Below are 11,752 nucleotides of genomic sequence, written 5' to 3' on the forward strand. Positions count from 1 at the left end.
TCCCATTTTGGAGAAATGTTGTGGACTCTTCCAACACAGAAAGAGGCCATTCGGCCAGTCAAGCCTATGCCGGCTCCCTACAGGAGCAATTTACCTTTTGCTTTTTTAAAATTTAAAGTAACCAATTCATTTTTCTCCAATTAAGGGGCAATATAGCATGGCCAATCCACCTACCCTGCACATCTTTTGGGCTGTGGGGGTGAGACCCGCGTAGACACGGGGAGAATGTGCAAACTCCACACGGACTGTGATTCGGGTTACTTCATGCTTTTACCCCATAGCGCTGCAATTCCTTCCTGCTGCAGATAATTATCCAATTTCCTCTTGAAAGCCAAGGCTGAATCTACCTGCACCATGCTCTCAGGCAGTACTTTCCAAAACCTTTTAAAAAAAATATTTTTATTGGTACTTTACAGTTTTTACACTTTTTACAGAGTAACAGTTCAATCTATGGTGTACTTGGGATTTACATAGGAAGTCATTTCTTATTTACAGAGATTTTTACATATGATCCCCCCATCTGTCTTCCCCCCCCCCCCCCCCTTCCTTCCCTCTTGGGGATGGCTCCTGCCCTGGGTGTCTCATGGTGTTCCGCTCCTGTCTGTCATGGTTATTAGCTGATGCCTTTGCGGGGTCGGGGGGGGATGCTGCATGGCCCATCCCTTCCTCCCTTTGTTCTGTGATTCCCACTGGTTCCCTCCTCTCTCCTTCTCCCTCTGCTTCTTTCTATTGTGTGTGTCCTCATTTGTTGCCCTCCTTTCCTCTTCCCCCTCCTCCCCCTAGTCGCTATTGGCCTTGAACAGGTCTTGGAACAGGCTGATAAATGGCCTGCATGCTTTGTGGAAGTCCTCGTCCGACCCTCAGATAGTGCATTTGATCTTCTCCAAGTGGAGAGATTCCGACAGGTCTGCCAACCAGTCTGCAGATGGTGCTGCTGATAGCCAGTCGAGCAGGATTCTCCGGCATGTGATGAATTAAGCAAAAGCCATGGTGCCAGCCCTCTTTCCCATATGGAATTCTGGCTGGTCCGATACCCCGAAGACTGCCACTCTCGGGCATGGCTCTATCTTCACCCCACAACCTTGTACCTCGCCTCGAAGAAGGCTGTCCCAAATACGACAAGTCTAGGGCAGGCCCAGAGCGTGTCGGCATGCTTGGTTGGGCCTCCTTAGCACTGTTCACATTTATCTTCCACCTCCGGGAAGAACCTGCTCATTTGGGTTCTGGTTAGGTGGGCTCTGTGCACCACTTTGAACTGCATGAGGCTTAGCCTGGCACAGGAGGAGGTGGAGTTGGCCCTGCCCAGTGCCTCGCTCTAGAGTCCCCAACCCACTTCCATCCCCAGTTCTTGCTTTCCAAAACCTAATCACCCATACGTAAAATGGTTTTCCTCATGTTACCATTGCTTCTTTTGCCAATCAGAATGCCAAATCAGTGTATTCTGGTTCATGATCTTTCCACCAATGGGAAAGTTTCTTCTGATCTACTCTGCCCAGACTCCTGATGATTTTGAACACTTCTTTCAAATCGCCTCTCAATCTTGCTTTTCTCAGGAGCACAGCCCCAGATTCCCCAAACCATCTAAATTAAGGCCTGCTGACATCTAGTCATTTACGATGGGCGGCACGGTAGAACAGTGGTTAGCACTGTTGCTTCACAGCACCAGGGTCCCAGGTTCGATTCCCGGCTTGGGTCACTGTCTGTGTGGAGTCTGCACGTTCTCCCCGTGTCTCCGTGGGTTTCTTTCGGGTGGTCCGGTTTCCTCCCTCAAGTCCCAAAAGACGTGCTGTTAGGTGAATTGGACATTCTGAATTCTCCCTCTGTGTACCTGAACAGGCGCCGGAGTGTGGCGACTCGGGGCTTTTCACAGTAACAGTCATTGTAGTGTTAATGCAACCCTATTTGTGACAATAAAGATTATTATATTATTATTATAAATGGGCAAACCTGTTATTTTCTGGATGATGAGAGCCAGTCCAAGACCTGGCAACGCCATCATTAAATATAAGCACTGGCACATAATGCATTGTAGTACCCAATATTCCACTCCATTATAAATTAATTTTTACTTGAAGCACCTCAGTAATGTAAATGGGATTTCTGTTTGTAGCACATAGTCTCCAAATCCTGAGACATGTGTTGACTTGATAAAAAACAGAATCTCTCTACTGTGGAGAAATGAATGGCTTCCCAGTCTTAGATGCCAATCCAGAAGTATCAGCAAGTAATTGGCGCACAGCAGGTCAGGTACAACTGTGATAAAAATAGTGATTTTTAAAAAGTACTTAAGCCTGGCTGCAGTAATAAGAAGGCATGAACAAAGCAGAAGGAAAGTTGACTCTCAGTAATACAGCAGCAAAGAACAACAATCCATCAACATACTTCATTGTTTAAACCTAAACAACCTCTTAAATTCATTGTAACTAAGCAGTTTAAGGTGGACATTTTGATTAGATCCTGTCTGAGGGATGATTTTGTCAAGAAACAGTGCAGGAGCAAACACTGACAGGAACGAAGGGTGCTTGTGCAATCAAGTGCGATCCAGCACTGTGAAACATAGTTGTGAAACAAATGTTTAGCGCTCAAGCAATGAGTTGAGCAGCACTCCTGTTGCTTGATGCCACCAGAAGTGTTGTGTGTTGCTGGCCTCCATAGTTCCAAATTAATTGCGGCATCAGAGAATTATAATTTGATATAGAGAAGCTTTTAAGCTGAGCTGCAGCTCTCACCTTTCTATTTCTTGCTCTAATTAGTGATTTTCATGGCTCAATCTCTTTGTCACACAGAAAAATATCTTGGAAAGTCAGAAATTTATTAAACCTTTCATTAAAACAAAAGGGCGGATTGCAACTCGTACATCCCTTAGTGAAATGAGGTAATTCCCTGGGAGCTGCAGCATTCCATGCTGATACCATTGGCGTCTCTGCAATGAGACAAATGCTGTAATGTAGTGTTAAGTACTGAGACAGGGCGCAATCTAATTCTGGTTTGAACTTTCCATTTTCCCAAAGGACATCTTGTTTCACATCCAAAAGGACAGCTTGCCAATAATAACACAACAGGTGCTGATGCGATGTATTGATTGTGCCCACTGCCTCCTGGTGGTCTAAATATGTATGGCATGACAAAATGACGACAGTGATACTATTATGGAAATGAGTCACATGGGTTCAGTTCGGTTAATCTCACTCACATCGTGTTTGATTTTTTAAAATATCTTCAGTAAAACATTTTGTTGGAAATGTTTACTTTTTGTTCTTGCCTGATTTTACCCCATATTTTCTTCTGAGTTGTGATACTTTTCAGCAATGTTACTGCTTCTAATAATCTTTATTAGTATCACAAGTAGGCGTACATTAACACAGCAATGAATTACTGTGAAAAATCCCCTAGTCGCCACATTACGGCCCCTGTTCGGGTACACTGAGGGAGAATATAGAATGTCCAATTCACCTAACAAGCACGTCTTTTGGGACTTGTGTGAGGAAGCTCACGCAGACACAGGAACAACTTGCAAACTCTGCATAGACAGTGACCCAAGCCGGGAATCGAACCTCGGTCCCTGACGCTGTGAAGCAATGGTGCTAACCACTGTGTTACTGTGCCACCCATGGTCAGAGGATGCTCTGTGCTCATCCTGCAAGTTAGCATCCATGATCTGATATGTGCAGCCTTTTCTCATCTCAAACCTTTGGAACTGATTTAAGGCAATTAGAACCTCCCTTTCAAATGTCATCCCGAGCTTCAAAATGGAAATTTGAAAAACGAAAGACCAGGGAGTATGAGAACAACAGGTGAGGAAATGATAGGATGACTGCCCAAAATAAAAATGTAATGATTCCATTTAATTAAATTTTAAGACATTGATGTTCTGCTTTAGGATAAACATTATCTCTTAATTGAAAGTACAAGCTTCCCTCAACCTGCAGTACCAAAAATGCAAATTGTCTGATCACACCTTTCACATGGTGTATGCCATGTCGCTGAATCAAAATAGCTGTTACATGTGCCAATATTTCAATAGTTATTACACTCTATAAAATATTTGTTCAGAATACTTTGAGACATTTGAACAACATAATAAAGCACTATGTAAGTGTAAGAACTTTTCAGGGAGTCCGGTAATAATAGCTTCATTGAAAATCTGGAGGCAGTTTCGCCAACACTTCGGGTTGGGTTTAGGGTCAAGGGAAATGCCGATTCGGGGGAACCACAGATTTGAGTCAGGGTGGTGGGATGGAAGTTTTCGGAAATAGGAAGAGAAGGGGATTAAGACGCTAAAAGATTTGTTTCTTCGGGGTCGGTTTGCAGGATTGAGGGAGCTGGAAGCGAAGTATGGGCTAGAGCAGGGAGAAGTGTTTAGGTACATGCAGGTTCGGGATTTTGCCAGGAAGGAGATACAGAGCTTCCCAGAGGAACCGGCCTCCACATTGCTGGAGGAGGTGTTGACGACAAGGGGACTGGAGAAGGGGGCAGTGTCAGTGGTGTACGGAGCCATTTTGGAAGAGGATAAGGCACCACTGGAAGGGATCAAAGCAAAGTGGGAGGAAGAGCTGGGAGAGGTTATAGAGGAGGGGGTCTGGTTTGAGGTGCTCTGGAGAGTGAATGCCTCCACCTCATGTGCGAGGTTGGGGCTGACACAGCTGAAGGTGGTATATAGAGCGCACCTCACAAGGGCGAGGATGAGCCGATTTTTTTAAGGAGTAGAGGATTTGTGTGAGTGTGGGGGGGGGGGGGTGGGGGGCGCGAATCACGTTCATATGTTTTGGTCATGTCCAAAGCTAGGGGAGTTCTGGAAGGAGGTGTTTAGGGTAATTTCCAAGGTGGTGCGTGTGAAACTGGACCCGGGTCCCGAGGAGGCCATATTCGGGGTGTCGGACCAGCCAGGGTTGGAAACGCCTCGTTGATCGCCCGAAGGCGGATCCTGCTGGGATGGAAAGCAGCCTCTCCACCCAGTGCCCTGGCGTTGCGGGGGGGCCTGTTGGAATACTTGACCCTTGAGAAGGTTAAGTTCGAACTGAGGGGAAGCTCGGAGGGGTTCTACAAGTCATGGGCACTATTTATTATGCACTTTCAAGAACTGGATAACATCGAACATTAGTTGGGGGGGTGGGGGTGGGTGGGTGGGGGGGGAGGGGGGCTGTGTAGATTAAGGGTGACTACGGGTAATCCCTGATTCCTTTTTGTCATTTGTTTATGTAAACATGCGGGCTGATGTTTGGGGGTTGGTGGGCGGATGGGATCGTTGTTATTATGGGGATTGACATATCTTGCTGATTATTGTTTATTGTGGATGGGTGTAAATGTGGGAGAAAATGTGAAAAAGGAGAATAAAAATAATTTTTTAAAAAAGTATAAGAACGTTATCTTTTTTCAATAAAAAAAACCTTGTACCATGTGTTTTGTACTATTAGTATTTGTTTCATGTGTCATAATGCATGAGATTTAGTAAACTTACATTACCAGGAAGAATGTACCTGCTGGCAGTTTAAAAGTTCATTCAATTATTTCTTGATCAATGCATCCTGCTTAAACAAATGAATTCAAAAACAAAATAGCTGTAAAAAGACAGAACAAGAGAAAAGGATGCAAATGTGAATGAGAAAGCTTTGTAAATTGTGATAAAAGACCAGCAGGGTTTTAAACAGAAACACATTAAGAGGTGTTATTAAATTGTAGTCGGCAGTAACTAAATTAAACATTCAACTTCCAGTAGCTGCAGGGAAATAAGTATTTCACAGGCTTTGTCAGCTTACACTTCATGCATTATGATTGAGAAACAAACAGTAATATTACAGCAGTGGAGCTAATCAAATGTGATTTATTGAAAATGTAAAATAAATACTTACGTTTATATAATGTTTATCATGTTGTTAATAACCAAAGGTTAATGTTGTTATGAACCAAAAGAATACTGATGCTTTTTTTGAATAAAGGAAAAGCTTGCATTTATATAGCAACTTTCACATCCACTAGACATCTCAAAGTGCTTCACAGCCAGACTGATAACAGAGCCAAAGGAGGTCGATCGGGCATTTGAGACCTTCTACCGGAGACTGTACACCTCCGAGCCCCCCGATGGGGATGCAGGAATGAAACAGTTCCTAGACAGACTGGAACTATCAGTGGTGGGGGAAGACAGGGCGGGGGGAGGGGGTGGGGGGGGGGGGGGAGCTGGGAGAAATCATGGAGAGCATCAGCTCCATGCAGGCAGGGAAGCCACTGGGACCCGACGGGTTCCCGGCGGACTTCTACAAAAAATTCGCACCAGTCCTTGCCCCACACCTAAGGGACATGTTCGCGGACTCAACTGGCAGGGGGCACCCTGCCCCCAACGCTAGCGCAGGCCACAATTTCACTGATACCCAAAAAAAAAAAAAGACCTGATGGAATGTGGATCCCCCCCCCCCCCCCCCCCCCCCCCCCCCCCCCCCCCACCCCCCCCCCCCGGGAAAGAACAACAGAGGTGATCGTCTCCCTGGACGCAGAAAAGGCCTTCGACAGAGTCGAATGGAGCTACCTCCTCGAGGTACTGGAACGGTTTGGGCTAGGAGCGGGATTCACCGCCTGGGTGAGGCTCCTGTACAACGCTCCCAAAGCGAGTGTCCGAACTAACACCACCAGCTCTAAATACTTCCAGCTGCAGAGAGTAACAAGATAGGGCTGCCCCCTGTCCCCACTCTTGTTCGCACTAGCGATCGAACCCCTGGCGATAGCCCTGCGGGACGCAAAAAGCTGGAAGGGAATCCGGAGAGGAGACAGAGAGCACAGAGTCTCACTCTATGCAGATGACCTGCTCCTCAATGTCTCGAAGCCACAGGAGGGACTGAAGGCAATACTGCAAATACTGAAAGAGTTTGGAACCTTCTCGGGCTACAAACTTAACCTGGGCAAAAGCGAGACATTCCCAGTGAACCCAAAAGGGGGAGAGAGAGAGCTGGAGGGGCTCCCGTTCAAAACGGCCCAGAGCAGATTTCGTTACCTGGGGATCCAAATAGCGAGAGATTGGACACGGATCCACAAGTGGAACCTGACCAGCCTGGTGGAGGAAGTGAGAAAAGACCTTCAACGGTGGGGCTCACTCCCACTCTCCCTGACGGGGAGAGTGCAGATGATCAAGATGAACGTACTGCCAAAGTTCCTCTTCCTGTTTAGATCCATCCCGATCTTCATCCCCAAGGCCTTTTTCCAAAACATAGACAGGCTAATCATGGTGTTTATGTGTGTGTGTGTGTGTGTGTGTGTGGGGGGGGGAGGGGGGGGGGGGCGGTGTTTATGTGTGTGTGTGTGTGTGTGGGGGGGGGGGGGGGGGGGCGGTGTTTATGTGTGTGTGTGTGGGGGGGGGGGGCAAGAACCTGAGAATTCCCAAACTGACACTGCAAAGAGGGAAAGTCAGAGGAAGCCTGGCTCTACTGAACCTACAATACTACCACTACAAGAACCTGACACAGATTGGGTACAAATGGAGGAGGCATCCTGTAAAGGAACGAGTCTCTGGGCCCTGGCCACAGCAGCACTCCCATCCCCCTCAACAAGGTACACAATGAGCCCAGTGGTAGCAGCCACGCTGAGAACGTGGACCCAGTTGAGACAACACTTCGGGATAACCAAAATGTCCCTTATGGCCCCCATCTGCGGCAATCACAGATTTCCCCCAGCCATGCTAGATACCACCTTCAAAAGATGGAGGCGGGACGGGGGCAGACTGACAGTCGGGGACTTCTACGTAGGGCACAGACTGGCAACACGGGACGAACTGACGAGGAAGTGGAAACTAGCAAAAGGACAGGAATTGAGACACCTCCAAATAAAGCACTTCCTCCGCAAAGAGACAGTAGAGTACCCCGGGGCCCCAGAAAGCACACTACTAGAGGACCTGATAGGCACAAATTGCGAGAAGGGGGGTGGGGGGGGGGGGGGGGGGGGGGGGCTATGTGTGAAAATATACGGGCAGCTACTGGACAGAGCCCAAACACCACTGGACGGGACCAGACAAAAATGGGAGGACGAACTGGGGACAGAGGGGACTCTGGAGCGAAGCACTGAGCAGGGTGAACTCCACCTCCTCCTGTGCAAGGCAAAGCCTAATGCAGCTCAAAGTGGTGCACAGAGTGCACCTGACCAGAACCCGAATGAGCAGGTTCTTCCCGGAGGTGGAGGACAAATGTAAACGGTGCCAGAGGGGCCCGGCCAACCACACCCACATGTTTTGGGCTTGCCCCAAGCTTTCTGGGTTCTGGACAGCCTTTTCCGAGGCAATGTCCAAAGTTGTGGGGGTGAGGGTGAAGCCATGCCCAATAGTGGCAATCGTCGGGGTATCGGAGCAGCCAGAGGTACACATGGGGAAGGGGACCAACGCCCTTGCTTTCGCAAAGCCTAATCGCATGCCGGAGAATCCTGCTCGGCTGGCGATCGGCAGCACCACCCACAGCTGCAGACTGGCTCGCTGACCTTTCGGAATTTCTCCACCTGGAGAAGATTAAGTACACCACCCGAGGGTCAGAGGAAGGCTTCCTGGATACTTGGGGGCAGTTTGGCGACCTGTTCAAAAACCTGTTCGAGGCCAGCAACATGGAGTAAGCCAGGGAAAAAAAAAAGATGAAGAACCAAAGGACTGCACAACCCGGGGGTGGGTGGGAGGGGGAGGGGGGAAATGGGGAAACCACAAGAGAAGCGGAAGGGTGCTGAAACCAATGGGGGGGGGGAGGAGGAAGGGGGGGGATATCATAGACTGATCCAGAGGGCAGCAAAATGTACGTACAGTTAGTCAAATGAAGGACAAAACAAACTTCTCTGTAAAATAAGGCAAATTAGCGCGGGCAAGAAAAATGTAAATGTATGTAAGTAACAACTGTTTATAAACATGAGAAAAGCCAATAAAAAGATTTTTTTAAAAAAAGTGCTTCAAAGCCAATTAATTATTTCTGAAGTATAGTCACTGTTGTAAGACAGGAAACACGACTAATTTGGCACATAGTAAGCTCCTACATACAATTGTGATAATGACCAGTTAATCTGTTTTTATGATGTTAATTGAGGGATACATATTAATCAGGGCATCAGGGACAACTCCAACTCCACTGCCCCTCTTCAAAATAATGCTATAGAATTGTGCATGGAGATCAACATCAATCACTGCTGGAGGATCATAAACTCAGTAAAAAACACTGTTTTCTGTGCTCAAAACTTGCTGGCCTTCCAATGCAAAGAACTGTTGACAACTGAGTGCTCCAAGCTGGCACATTCCAAGGCATAGGACTACGTGCTGAGGGACACACTAAATCTTGGGACAGCAGGCACAAAGGGTCAATGAAGAAAGGCCACTTCCCAGCACAGTACACTGAGCTAAGATCAGAAAACCATGTAAAACGCCAAAGAACGTTTGATGTGAAATGTGAATATTCACTATAGACACTGTAAATATAACCTGCAATGAGGGCAGCACGGTGGTGCAGTGGATTAGCCCTGCTGCCTCATGGCGCTGAGGTCCCAGGTTCGATCCTGGCTCTGGGTCACTGCCCATGTGGAGTTTGCACATTCTCCCCGTATTTGCGTGGGTTTCGCCCCCACAACCCAAAGACGTGCAGGCTCGGTGGATTGGCCATGCTAAATTGCCCCTTAATTGGAAAACATGAATTGGGTACTCTAAATTTATTTTTTAATATATAACTGGCAAGTGTAGTGAAGCAAATAGATCTGCGTCTGATTCCTCATGCACTGTATTGCAAGCAAGATCTGTATTTCACTTTATATATTGTCAAGCTTGAACTACTGTGTAATGTAATTTTTAAATTGCATGATTAGAGTATAGTTTTGTGAAAAAAATTCCCTTGGTGATCCAGATGAATCCTCAGTTTAACATCTTATCCAAAAGACAGCACCTCTGGCATTCCTTAAACCATAATATTTTGTGATGCAGTGGGGCTTAATCCTGCAACTGTATGATTTTGAGGCAAGGGTGCGACCAACTGAGCCACAGCTGATACACAATGCAGTTTCTGGTGTTACTGAAATGAAACATTGCAGCATCTGTGGGGAGAAACAGTGTTCACATTTCAGGTTTGTGTTATTGACCTGAAACTGAACTCTGTTCCTCTCCTGATGCCTGACCTACTCATTATAGCCAACTTTCTCAGTTTCTATTGTTAACAGTCATTTGATAAAAGCAACGTCACATAAACAGCAATGAGGTGAACCATCAATTAATCTGATGCAGAACTACTTTTACAAAATAAATAAAAATGGTTTCCTTGAAGAGGCAGTGTACAACGAAATAATTCAACAGGATATTGGGCTACATTAGTGCGGCATGGTGGTGCAGTGGCTAACACTGCTGCCTCACAGCACAAAGGATCTGGGTGCGATCCCGGCCTCGGGTCATTGTGGAGTTTGCATATTCTCCCGTGTCTGCGTGGGTCTCACACCAACAACCCAAAGATATGCACGATAGGTGGATTGGCCATGCTAAAATTGTCCCTTCATTCGAAAAAAAAAGAATTGGGTACTCTAAATGTATTTTTTAAAAAGGATATTGGGCCACATAGATCCAAAAAGGTCCAAATTCAATCCATGGTCCAGGGTGGGTTAATTGGTTTCGTCTGGGAAGGCAGTTGTGGGTGTCTTGGGCTAGGTTCTTACTTCTTACTGAGCTTGGTTGTGACATCCTGTGGTTGAGCAACATGCCGACAATGTCCAGACTAGCACATTAGGAATGGCTACTTTTGTGAGGCATCAAAGTACTGCTGATAGCTGTGGAACTGTACGCCAACGAAACTCTGCGCCTCCTGAGAAATAGGGAGAAAACCGAAGAGGGAAAATGTGGACAAACCCGCAAAAAGGCTAATTAAGGAATATTTAATGAAAAGAGCATAACACCATATTTAAAGTTTAACAATCATCAGCATTTTAATAATGAAATACGGGAAATATTCAATAGTTGCCCTAAATTGACTTGTAGTTCATGATGTAAATTCCTATATCTGAAAATGTCGCACAATGATCATTGAGCATGTTATATCAGTCTGATAGTTACTTATAATCGGGGATCACCTCATCTAACAATACGAGAAGAGTTATGTAGGATGAAAAAAAGAGAGAGGCCAATTTGTTGGATTCATTTTCATGAATGCTCCAACTGGACTAATTATGGGGAGGAATTAGGTGCAGATCTATTTGCAGTACCAAGTTCCTGAACTACCATGTAACTATTTAATAAATCTTTTGCTTTATCAACCTGTTAACTGAATGGCTCCAGGGAGTAGAAGCTGCAGTTCGTTGACATTTAATTAGACCATGCACCTGAAGCTATGTATTTGAAATGGCAATGAAAGAGAAACAATGACTACATAAAGTAATTACGTTCAAAAAAGTCAGTGCAAAGGTTGGTGAGACACCCGTCCTTACCTCAAAGTTGAATACAGTGATCTTCACTTCCAAGCAAATGAATGATAGAACAAGACAAGTGGAGAGACCCACTGCTTTATTTGACTGTCAAAGCTTTGTACGAGGTAGATGACGCCAGCAATTAAGCAGATAGGGATTCTTTTGCCAAACAGTCTATAAATATAATCTCTCCAGCAACTGCTGTCCACAAGAGATAAGAACCATTATTGCGGTGCACAACTTCTTACCTTTTAAGGTATCAGAAATTTAACAACACATGGCCTTCAATGGAAAATCTGTACGGATAGAAAATATAACCACTTATACTATTACTTCAAGGACACACTATAAATTGGGAATGAACCATGAT

The 11,752-nt window shown here is 45.9% G+C and overlaps 1 protein-coding gene across 8 annotated transcripts in view; it reads right to left on the reverse strand.

The window, feature by feature from the left end:
• LOC140391788 (four and a half LIM domains protein 2) overlaps window positions 1–11,521 on the reverse strand; it is a 98,719-nt gene extending 87,198 nt beyond the window's left edge. Inside the window, exons 1-3 of one of the 8 annotated variants that reach the window (XM_072476661.1) lie at window positions 11,404–11,489; window positions 10,639–10,784; window positions 275–381 (exon numbers count right to left, since the gene is read on the reverse strand). The gene's annotated coding sequence lies outside the window, so the exon portion shown is untranslated. Of the gene's footprint in view, window positions 1–261; window positions 382–5,458; window positions 5,477–10,638; window positions 10,785–11,403 lie in introns of those variants that run through there. The other 7 variants (XM_072476657.1, XM_072476659.1, XM_072476656.1 and 4 more) reach the window with 7 other exon arrangements.
• Window positions 11,522–11,752: the final 231 nt, after the last annotated feature.

The sequence above is a fragment of the Scyliorhinus torazame genome, chromosome 15 (genome assembly GCF_047496885.1).
Source record: "Scyliorhinus torazame isolate Kashiwa2021f chromosome 15, sScyTor2.1, whole genome shotgun sequence".
Classification (NCBI taxonomy): domain Eukaryota; kingdom Metazoa; phylum Chordata; class Chondrichthyes; order Carcharhiniformes; family Scyliorhinidae; genus Scyliorhinus; species Scyliorhinus torazame.